Below are 11,144 nucleotides of genomic sequence, written 5' to 3'. Positions count from 1 at the left end.
TTAATACAGCTGGGCAGTGGTGGTGCACACCTTTAATCCCAGCACTTGGGAGGCAGAGGCAGGCAGATCTCAGTGAGTTCGAGGACAGCCTTGTCTACAGAGAGTGAGTTCCAGAACTGGCTCCAAAGCTACTGAGAAACCCTGCTTGGGGGCGGGGGTTTGATTCCTAATACATCATTACTAAAATAGAGTTTAAAATAGAGGCTAAATTGTTCATAGGCAGGTGGATTTCTGTGAGTTCCAGGGCAGCCTGGTCTCAAAACAAAACAAAAAATATATACATAGGTTATATGGGATAGTTAATTTCATTTCGATGACCAAAAATAAGCTGCATTTTAATATAAAAATGTTTTATTATTGATATAAAAATATTGAAATTAGCTTATAAATTTAGGTGTCAAATATTGGTTTGTCTTTGAGAATGCCAAAAAAGTATTTTCCAGATTAGATAAGAAACTCTTGGTAAGTTTTCAAATGTTCTTTTTTTTGGTATTTTGAGACAGGGTTTCTTTGTAGCTTTGTTGCCTGTCCTGGAACTAGCTCTTGTAGACCAGGCTGGCCTAGAACTCACAGCGATCCGCCTGCCTCTACCTCCCAAGTGCTGGGATTAAAGGTGTGCGCCATCACCACCCCAAATGTTCTGAAATGACATTGAAATAAAATTCTTCACTGTAACCACTCTCTTCTTGTGTTCAAACCTTCTCAGGACGGTCAGGCTCTTTCTGCTGTAAGTCATAACCAGAGACTAGTTGATGACTTCGACTTACATTGCATGAACATACTTTTAAGACAATTTGAACTCTGGTTCTATAATCATTAAAAGGAATGATACTTTTTGTAGTAACCAATTATTATATATATATATTTCTTTATTAAGTATGTTCCCAAAATTTATTATAAATAAGTTATTAACATTTTCCTCCACATATTTTTCCTTCCCAAAAGTCAAACAATGTAAATTGCATATCCTTATGAAACCCATTATTTAGGGACCAACTTAGCATCTATAGACCAAACTTTACTTTAAGCAGAATAGCATTCTGGGCTGTACAAGTTCTGGTGCACCACTCATCTTAATTTAAGGAGAATTGCATCTCAAGACAGCTCAGAAAATCAAGAGAACCTGCAATCAGCCCCTTATTCTCCTAAGCTAATATTAACTAGGCAAAGTGTCAGTAACATATACTAAAATAGAAATATTGAACTTTATGTATAGAAATATCGCTAAATTCCATTTAAGTAATGACCACCATTATAGAATAATACAATGTGATTTAGGACCATAATCTACTTGCTAACATTCATATTTATATTTTAATCTATTTTTCCTATGCACATTATAAGTAAATTTTGAGATGGTGGGATTGTTGACCTAGTCATACATGTATAACGCTTGGCATCTGAGTTAATTAAATATGAGTTAATAATATATTGTAAGGAAATTATTGTCTTTATTACAGTTATTAGGTAGTTACTAAAATTATAGTTTGAAAGGAATGCAGAGCATGGAAAACTCAGGATTAAATTATGCATTTGAACCGTAGGCCAGCTTTTCCTATAGAGACAGTTTTCTGCTAAAAGAAATTGTATGTCACTGAAATTAAATGCTTTTCTGGGGATGGAAGATTCCAGTTTTTAATGAAATTACTGAGTGTGGTGTAGTGAAATGATTAAAATCTGTATTCCGGGAATGTGGCAGGGAAAAAAATCAATAAGTGCTAGCACAGCTTTGCTGCTCAATGTGAATCCTCAGATTGAAATAAACTACTACAAAAATAATAATTAAAAACATATCAGCACATTAATTTATTTAGCATCAGTCTCCCGAGACATCATCTTCACTAATTTTTAGCATACATTACTATGTAATGAGCAGCGTCTTTTCAGATGCCCCTATTAGACAGGCAGTATCTCTGCCCCTCCCCCAGGCTCCTGCCTGCAATCATTGTACTTGCGCTTATTATGTTACAAATGACCGAGGTAAGGCTGACATTCTCAGTGCGTGCAGAAAGACCTAGTCTGCCAGCTTTTTTTTTCTTCCTAATGAAGCAGCTTTGTGAAATCTCCCCATGTGTTAATACTAATGAAGATCCTCCAGCACAATTAAAATCACAGCCAGTGGTTGAGGAGGAAACATAAAACAATAGCATCTTTTAAGATACATCTAGCCACAGATGTATGCATAAAATAATATATGGTCAAATTATTCTCCAATAACTAAATTTTTACTTGGTCTTTATCCTGAAAACCAAATCACCTAATTTGTAATTATATAAACTTCAATATTTTATTGTGTTCTTAAGGGGGTAAAAACACCTTAAATAAATATTTTTTTTTAAATTACTTTTCCTCCATGGTAATAAAGTGTACCACGGTTATGGGTTTGTCTTTTTTAAAATCGTTTTTAGGAGGCTGCCGTATACTGTTGAAGGGAACAGACTGCACTTTACCTTTAGTTTAACTTGATTGGTGGAAGGGACTTGGGGAGTGGAAGGCTAAAAACTGAGTCAGCTGGCTGACATTCTGGGGATCAGATAGTACACAACCTGGTTAGTTGGTAATTTAGAGCAATCGGTCTTTTAAAGTATTTAGTCTTTACACTTAAACTCGTGGTTTTTTTTTTCTAACCGAAACTAGAAAAAAATTGAGATTACGGTTTACAATTTATACCAGTAACTGCAATAAAGACTTACTGTTTAAACAACTTTAATTTGAATATTATTTTGACTCAAATCATGAACATTGCAACCAGTTTAGCTCGTCCATGGAAAAGCAGTAGTAGTTTACCTTGAGGTCGTCTTGCGCTCTGCTCTTTTGAGTCCTAGCATGCACAAATTCTTGGCACATTAATTTAGCTTGTAGACTCCAACGCAATTTCTAGTTTACAAACATATAAAGTTGGTGGACATGGCTAATCTATGTTCCCTAATAGTCCGTTTACGTTTTTAAGAAATTAAATATTCAGTTGTTTCCCCCCCTCTAAAAAGCAAAACAAAACATTTAAGTTTCTAACTTTTTCCTGGGACTAGGAGCGGTACAAACTCAAAGATACAGTATTCTTGGAATGAAGAGGCAGCCCCCTCCCTTGGCTCCTTTTAGAGCTGATAGGTCATTTATTATTGGAACTGAAATGGTATAAACAATTCTCTCGCTCTTTTTTCCCTTGTTAACAGCAACTTTCATTGTTAGAGAGAGGAGAGAGAGAGAAGCCTTGTTGGTTGACGTCACTTGGTTCATGAAGCCTTCGCCTAGAAGTGAAGCTGCTGAACAAACCTTGAGAAGAATCATCTCCTGCTTCAATCTGCTGCTGGATAGGAACTAATCAGAGAGAGCGGCGGAAGACGGGGCCGGAGGGAGCTGGGGCTTTCGCGATCACGGATCTCACCTCCACTCCAACTCCCTAGACTTTCTCGCAGAAATTATAAGAGAAATAAGGAGTCTGTGGGGATTCCGAAAAGCTTAACCTGCACCCGAGAAGGGCGAAAATCCCTTCCACAGCGCAACTCCGTTCGAAAGTGAAGGTGAGTTTGGGAGCCGGGGTGCGGGGGTGCGGGAGAGGTGGGATCCGGGCGGAGAGCGGCGGCTGCGGGCTGGAGCCCTCCCGAGGCGCCCGCCGCTGTTTACCCGCGCCGCCCGGTGTGTCTCTTTGTTGTGCGGGCTGCGACGCCGCGGTGGCTCTGGGGTCCCGAGTAGAGTTCTAGGCGGAGGGCGCAGGGACCTGGTCCCAGGCGGGGTGGGGGTGCGGGCTCGGCGGAAAGGAAACTTTGCAGGGAGTGCGGGCGCGGGACTGGGCGGCCGGGCCTGTCCCTCCATTGTGCCGGCCGCCCTCGCCGGCGGCCTCGAGGCGTCCTCCTGCCCGGCCCGCTGCGACGCCCCGCGGGGCAGTTGGCGAGGCCCTGGCCTGCCCGCCTCCGCCCCCGGTCCGCAGCCTCGCGCCCTCGCCGCCGACCCGCACCAGGCCGCCTGGTCTCCGGAGCCGGGTGGGGGTGGGGCTGCGGCCCCGGGCGGCGGGGACCTGGCACGGGGGTCGAGCGGGCTCCCCGTCCCGGGTCCCCGGCGGCCTGGCCAGCAGGTTCCGCCGCGGCGGGCTGGGCTCCCTGCCCTCGGTCTCCGCGCCCTCCCCCGCGACGCCCCGCTCCCCTCCCCTAAAGTAGTTCCGCGAACCCCAGAACTGGGATCTGGAAAGGCTAAGAAGTGTGCGGAGACTGGGAGCCGGCCCTCCGGGTGGGGGCTGGTTCCTCTGCCCCTCTCCTCAGTATTTATCTTTTGTGTGTTGTTTCCTTGTAAAGAGAGAAGCAGCTGCAGTCCGTGGCCGAGTTGTTGAAATTTATCCCTTTGTGTATATTACAATATCCTCCATTTTTCCCCCTGCCCTCTAAACAACAAGCGTTTCGCCATCTTGGGCAATTTTTATTCCCAAGTCTATGTGTCTCTCTTTTAATTTTAAGGAAGAGAAAAAAAGCCATAGAAATGCAAAAAGTGTGTCTGGATAAGGCTCAAAGTTTAGGAACGGTTCAGGGGGCCATGTGACGTCATATAAACTTTTATCAAGAAAATTTGCCCAAAGTGTATGTTTTGTTTCTTCCCCCCCAAAATTTTCACGTTTTATGAAATCGTGTAAGTTAGAGCCTACTGATAAGTTGTGGGTTTATTATTTTTTTCTTTTGCATTCAGAACAAACCCCAAAACACGCACATTTAATGTTTGGTAGCACGTGGAAGATTATTTTTAAAAAATGATCGAAACTTTTATAGTATCACTTAGTATTCACCTAGTTTTGTCCATGCAGTTTTTATTTTTCAAAATTTCAAATATATTTGTAACAATATATTTCCTTATTTATATGGTTTCATAGATCTGGCAAATTTAGCTCAGTTAATATTTACATCACTTGGGTTATGTACCTTCCCTTTTGTGATTGTGGTCTAGTCTTTTCGTGTTTTTTATATTTAAAAAAAGCTATTCAGAATATCATGAGATTCTTGATACTTTTACATTTTAGTATTAAATATTAAAGTCAAAAGTTTGGCAAAAAAACGTAGTTTAATATGTGAAAGGCAGAATTAACCTTAAAAGAAGACAATTTATAATCTTTTGTTAAAACTTTATCAACTATCATAAGAATAATGATAAAAAGAACCACTAAAATTTGTTTGTCTAACATTGTTTTCACCTTACAAGAAAAGTTGAGCTGATCACATGACCATACTTAATGATAAACTCACTGCCGAGTATATAAATAGGCACAGCAAATTGAATGGGAAAGTGTAATTCCGTCTCCAGTAGTCGTTTTCAGTCAGCGTATTTACATCTCTTCTAACAAGGACGAGCAACTGTCTGTATTTAATTTGCATTCCCTTTGTCTTCTGGGTTGGAGAAAAACATTGACGACAATAAACTTTTAAAAAGCTAATAGAAAAAATTCTAAATACATTAAGAGGATTTTCTAGTGTATGAAAACTTACATTGTAAATGGTTTTTTAAAAAAAATTTCTGTAGCAATGTTCTTTACAGTTTTCTGCTATTTATCCAGGAATTTTCTGTACGTAAAATGCTACATAGAAATCTTGACTGAATTGAACGTCTGCTATTTAGTGAATTGTAGGTAGGTGGAAATGTTGAAATAGTTAAAAGCACACAGGACAGATGGTTCTAAATTATACATGCAACAAAGGACTGAAGATTTGGCAGATTATAAATGGAAGCAACAGAGGATAAGCAGTTTAAGAAAATGGTAGTTAAGTACGTTGCTGTCTCACACCTATTGTAAACACTGCTGCACAATCAATAATTTAGGTGACATTATTGCATTTGTATGTTCCAGTAGAAGATTAAGATTTTACAAATATTTAAAGCAAATCTTGAATGTAAATTTTTTTAAATTATGGTCATAGAATTTTTTCTTAAGGATATCAGATTGTACGCTTTAAAACAGGATATAAGAACTTAATATGTTCATAGAATGGTTTCCAGAGAAATAGGAGTGAGTACATATTTTTAAATGTAGATAGTGTATCTGCACTGTTTTGGGTTGGTTAAACTAGTGTTAACCTGTGCACTCACTCTATGCCTGTGAAAATGGGATCTTAGCTGCTCCGTCTTGGGAAATGCATTGACTACAATACTGTTTGGCCTCATTTACTAGACAGTATGGAGTGAAAGAATATATTTTAGTTTTAATATTTGAATTTTGTACATAATACTGTGATACTGACTTGAATATAGTTTACTGTTAATTTATAAATGTAAATATTTTGTGTAATTCTGGCCTTTCTGGAAGAATGTAAGTGTATTTGCTTTTTCCAAAAAAAAAAAAAAATAGACTATCTTAAAAAGTATTGGACTTTGCAGAAATTTGTTTTTAGTTTATATATAAACCACTTGCTTAAAATGCATATCAGCTATAATGGGAAGCTTGGGGTTCGGAGTTTGCTGCCCTTTCTCCCATTTCTTTGTTTGCATGTTTATTATAGAATTGCAGTGTAAAGGAGCAGATGTTTTGCCAAACATCCTGATGTGTTGCTTTTTCTTATGGGAGTGCATAGCTGCTCCTTCTGATGCATCAACTTGACAGCTGGTTGATTTCATGGCGCTGCTAAGAAGCCATTAGTGGTGTCATTGAATTGAAACAGAAGAGTCAGTCCCAGCTTGAGCTGCAACTGTTAATGTCTTTGTTGCTACTTTGTGTTACTATACAAGATGTGCCATACCACAGTTGCAGTGAGGTTCAAGGTTCCTGTCTTATCTCCTTGAATTAGTGGAGGGTAGTGCATTAGACCTTCGTTACTCAGGTTTAAAGTTTTCACAAGAGAAGGGATTTCTTAGTGTTTGAGCTAGTCTCCCTTAGAAAACTACTCAAACCAGAAACATGGCATAGTGCAAACAAAATTATAGAGTGTGTTGACCTCTGTAAGGAATTATGTAATCAGGGTTCAGTGATTTTTTTTTTAAATACACTTCATTTCCTGAGGGATTCATCAAATTGTCTAGTAGTATTTTAGGAGGTTTTTTAATTACATAAAATTAAATATTTTGAGTAATAAAGTCTTAAAATATTGTGGTTTATTTAATAAATATTGGCTCATTTGGCTTAATGTTTCTTTAAACTTTTACTGTGGGAAATGATCAGAAAAGAAATAATTATTGGCAAATATACCATTTACTTGTCATTTTTTGAGGCCAAAATGCTGTTTAAAAATTCATAAGACTGTTCTAAATTATTCTCCTAGTAGCTATTTAATGATTTTCTTAAACTAAAATCATGTTTTTATTGTAGAAAGAGCATTGTTTGTTTCAAGAGGCGAAGTCCTGCCTGTAGCTCTTGCCATTTCTACCTGTAGCTTCAGTTCTTACTAACTTAGGATTCCAACCATGTCATTGTCCTGTTGGTGCCTGAGCTTTGTACTTCCTCTAGTTACTTACAGTGTTTTGTTTGTAGGAGGAGAAATAAGGAGTAAGACTACTGGTCTCAGTAGACAGAAGTATACTTTAAGAAAACTGGAAGCAAAACAAAACATTAGGATGGTATGGTGCCAGAATGCAGTATATTTTATTATTTTGTCAAAATTTTTTTACTCTCAACATTTATTTATTTTTTCAAAGTTTTAGATCTTAAAGTAGAATACAAATTTAATAACTCTTAAAAGAACATAGCTTATTTAAAAAATACATAAAACTGGCCATTGGAATATATAATTTGCTGAAGTAAAGAAGTAAATCTTGTTGAAAAGACTTCCAGACTTCCTGTATAATTTTAGGGGTTTTTTTTGGTGTTTTTTTTTTTTTTTTTTTTTTTTGGTTTTTCAAGACAGGATTTCTCTGTGTTGCTTTGGAGCCTGTCCTGGAACTAGCTCTATAAACCAGGTTGGCCTTGAACTCACAGAGATTTCCCCCCACCCCACCCCCCACCCCCGCTTCTGCTGAGATTAAAGGCAGGTGCCACCACTGCCCAGTGTGACTTTCCATATGATTATTATGAGCAAACTTTCAACCTTTATGATACACCTGAGTGATTCTGGCATTATTTCCTGAAATCATAAGTTGATAGAGTCTTTGATTTTCAGGAAGTCACTAAAACTAGAGTTGGTATTGAGGTGATCTGACATTTGAGCCTTTTTGTGTTGTAGCCATAAAGTTCCTTAAAAAGAGAATCATTCCACTGCCTTAGACTGTGTGGGACTTATTTTTAAAAGGATTTGTGTGTATTATTTTAAATTGTGTGTGTGTGTGTGTGTGTGATGGGCAGACGAGGAAAGATGCACCCAGAAGCTGGAGGAGTAAATGTCCTGGAGCTGGAGGCGTTTGTGAGCCACCTTATGTGGGTGCTGGAAACTGAAATCAGGTCCTCTGAATTGCTGAGACATGTCTGCAGCTCTGTGGCTTGCCTTTGAGGGAACATAATTACTTAACATGCATGTATTTGTGTCAAGGCAGATAGTCTCACAAGCCAAATTATGGGAAATCTAGTTGTTTATTAAAAACAAACTATTCATTTTAAAGAAACATAAAAGTTAAGCCAATGATGGTAATACTGTAGTTCTAGCAGGTTCCCTGCTATCAGTAGAGTGCTGAGCATAATGTTGTTAAGGGAGGACAGTGCTGGACCAGTGTGTTGCCCATGCTACCTTGAATCTATAGCTGAGTGTGCTGCCGCGCATTTTCATCCTGGCACTCCAGAGGCAGAGCGAGTTCAAAACAGCCAAAACCCAGGGCTACACAGAGAAACCCTGTTTTGAAAAACCAAAAGACAGAAAGAAAAAATAATGGTTAATAAATATATTTATTTCATTTGTAAAAACAGAGAGTTATAAAATATTGGAAACATCTGCTGAAAGTAGGGAAATTAAATGAATTTATATGATTTTTAAATCTGCCCTGAGTGTTGTTTGATTTGTGACAACCCAGAATTTCAGATGTAAAATACTTAATGGTCCAGATAACTTAAACTTAGAAGATGCTATTCATTGTGGAGTTTTCGGTTGTCAGTTAAGCAGCCAGTTTTTAAAATTAATATGCTTTTATGAGAGTATGAGGTCAAATAGTTTTTTGCACATATTTTGTTTTCATTATATAGTTTTGAAAACAAAGTTTTAAAAATAGTTCTTATATAAAATATGGCATATAATTTGGCCTCTGAATGATTTTCATTCAAATAAAAATTGCCTGGGCAATGATAATAACAATGAAGGTAATGTGTCAATACGAACCCTTACTCATTTTGTTTGTGTAATTGTTGGTAATGTAAGAAAGAGATACATATGGTTTGAAGATAGTTTCTGCCCTGTACCTACCTATATGTCAACATAATTGCATATTTTTTTCCCTCTTTCTGTTTTTTCCTCTTAACACTTTTCTACAAACATGCACTCATTAATCAAAGACCGTGCACTCCTGCTGAGGGCAGAGAGGTTCATCAAATTGGCAGTCAGCTTGGTGTAAAGAACGGTGTACTGAAGCTCTTAACTCACTGGGACATAAATAAATCTAAGGTCTTTGTATGCAAACCCTGGAGGTTAATACTGTATAATTCAATGTCCTGTCTTTGTTTTTATGATTGATGTTTTTAAATGTTTCAAGCTTAGTGCAAGTCTTCTAGTGGATCAGGTCGGCCTCTCTGATTGGCTGTAGTGAGAAAGCATTAGGTTGTCAGAGGACTTTGGAGTATGCTGCAGAGATTTTGATTTTTTTCCCCCTGCAAGATCTTTGTCATATTGCGTGAGCTGTTATAGGAATGTACCAGTGATTGACATTCCCTGCTGTGATAATGGACCTAGTGCATGAAATGCCAATAGTTTGGTTCTATTTGTTCGGAAGCTTACTGCTATTTGTATCCTTAACAGAGCTAACATGGAGAACAAGCAAAACTACTGGGATTTCTCTGTAGAAATAGTGCTGGTATTTGGCTTTAACATGAATTGGTTGCATATTCATAATTTAAGAACAGCTGGTTACAGCAAGCACATAGTCATTTGCAAGCTATTATAAACCATTCCACTCACATGGAGCCTGTGCTTGGTGCTTTTTTTTTTTATTGATCTACCTGCATTTAAAATCTAGTCACTGCTGCGATAGAAGCCCTTCATTTTAGCTGTGTGTGCAACACAGAACAGCTTCAATTTTAAATAATCTACTTAAGTTGGATTTTTGAATAAAATGAAGGACCCCTTAGAATGAAACAAGTATAAAGGTTGTATCTTATAGGCAAAATATTTAATCTTAACTTAAACCCAGCCAGCTCCCTATCAAAACCTAAATTTTACAACTGTTATAATTTTTGGACAGTAAGATTTTATAATTTTGACTAGATAAATAACTGAGTTGATTTTATTTGAGAATTTCATTACTAATTTTACCAGTTACATATACTTTGAGAAACAATAAATTAATATTAATTAATTTGTAAAATGATGTCTTATGTAGAAAAGAAGTAATACTTTTAGTTATGGGCAATGTAAAATCCACCTAGACAGTTGACAGGATTTTGCACCTGAATTAGAATAATGTGAAAGCTATATAGCTACTCCACTATTCCAGGAAGGACTCGAATAAGTAGTCTTTTCTGCTATGAGGGTCACTTACAAATTTTAAACAGTACCTGTTAATCCAGCTGTAATAGCTTCCTGCATGTTGTCAGTCGTATCTATAAGCAGAGAAAAGAAAACAACCTCAATATTCCTAGCTTCCAATAAGAATGGGAGAAAACTGTGAAATGCTGTTTTATATATCCTTTTATGAATGACAGGGAGGAGCTCATTGCTTTGTCTATGTAAAAGTAAGTGCATACATGAGGGATTCATGATGATGCTGGTATCCTGATCTTTCCACACAACACGGTGTGTTTGTCCCCATGCTGGGATGAGGAGATAGCTCTCACACATCGAGGGTGAGAAACAGTCCTAAGAGTGCATTTCACTCTCGCTTAGCTGCACAAGTGACTGAATATGATGGTGATAGAACAGTATATGGCCAGGTTTAATCTAGTGATAGAAGGGGGTCCTTTTTTCTAAGTAATATATTCCAAGGTTATTGAAGGACAAAGTGTTACTTTTAGTTGTGAGTTGCATAGGATCACAATGCAGTTAAGTTGCCATTATTTATATTACTTGTTTTGTGAACTATTCTATGTCCTTTCTTTCCTTTTGGAC

At 37.8% G+C, this 11,144-nt stretch overlaps 1 protein-coding gene across 11 annotated transcripts in view; it reads left to right on the top strand.

The window, feature by feature from the left end:
* The first annotated feature begins 3,383 nt into the window (after nucleotides 1-3,383).
* Baz2b (bromodomain adjacent to zinc finger domain 2B) overlaps nucleotides 3,384-11,144 on the top strand; it is a 214,043-nt gene continuing 206,282 nt past the window's right edge. For all 11 annotated transcript variants that reach the window (XM_087899994.1, XM_048426208.3, XM_087899990.1 and 8 more), the window contains exon 1: nucleotides 3,384-3,521. The gene's annotated coding sequence lies outside the window, so the exon portion shown is untranslated. The remainder of the gene's footprint in view (nucleotides 3,522-11,144) is intronic.

This window comes from Myodes glareolus, chromosome 21 (genome assembly GCF_982192425.1).
Source record: "Myodes glareolus chromosome 21, mMyoGla1.1, whole genome shotgun sequence".
In the NCBI taxonomy this organism is placed as follows: Eukaryota; Metazoa; Chordata; class Mammalia; order Rodentia; family Cricetidae; genus Myodes; species Myodes glareolus.
The sequence above is the reverse complement of the archived record's forward strand: the minus strand, read 5'-3'. Positions and strand labels throughout refer to the sequence as shown.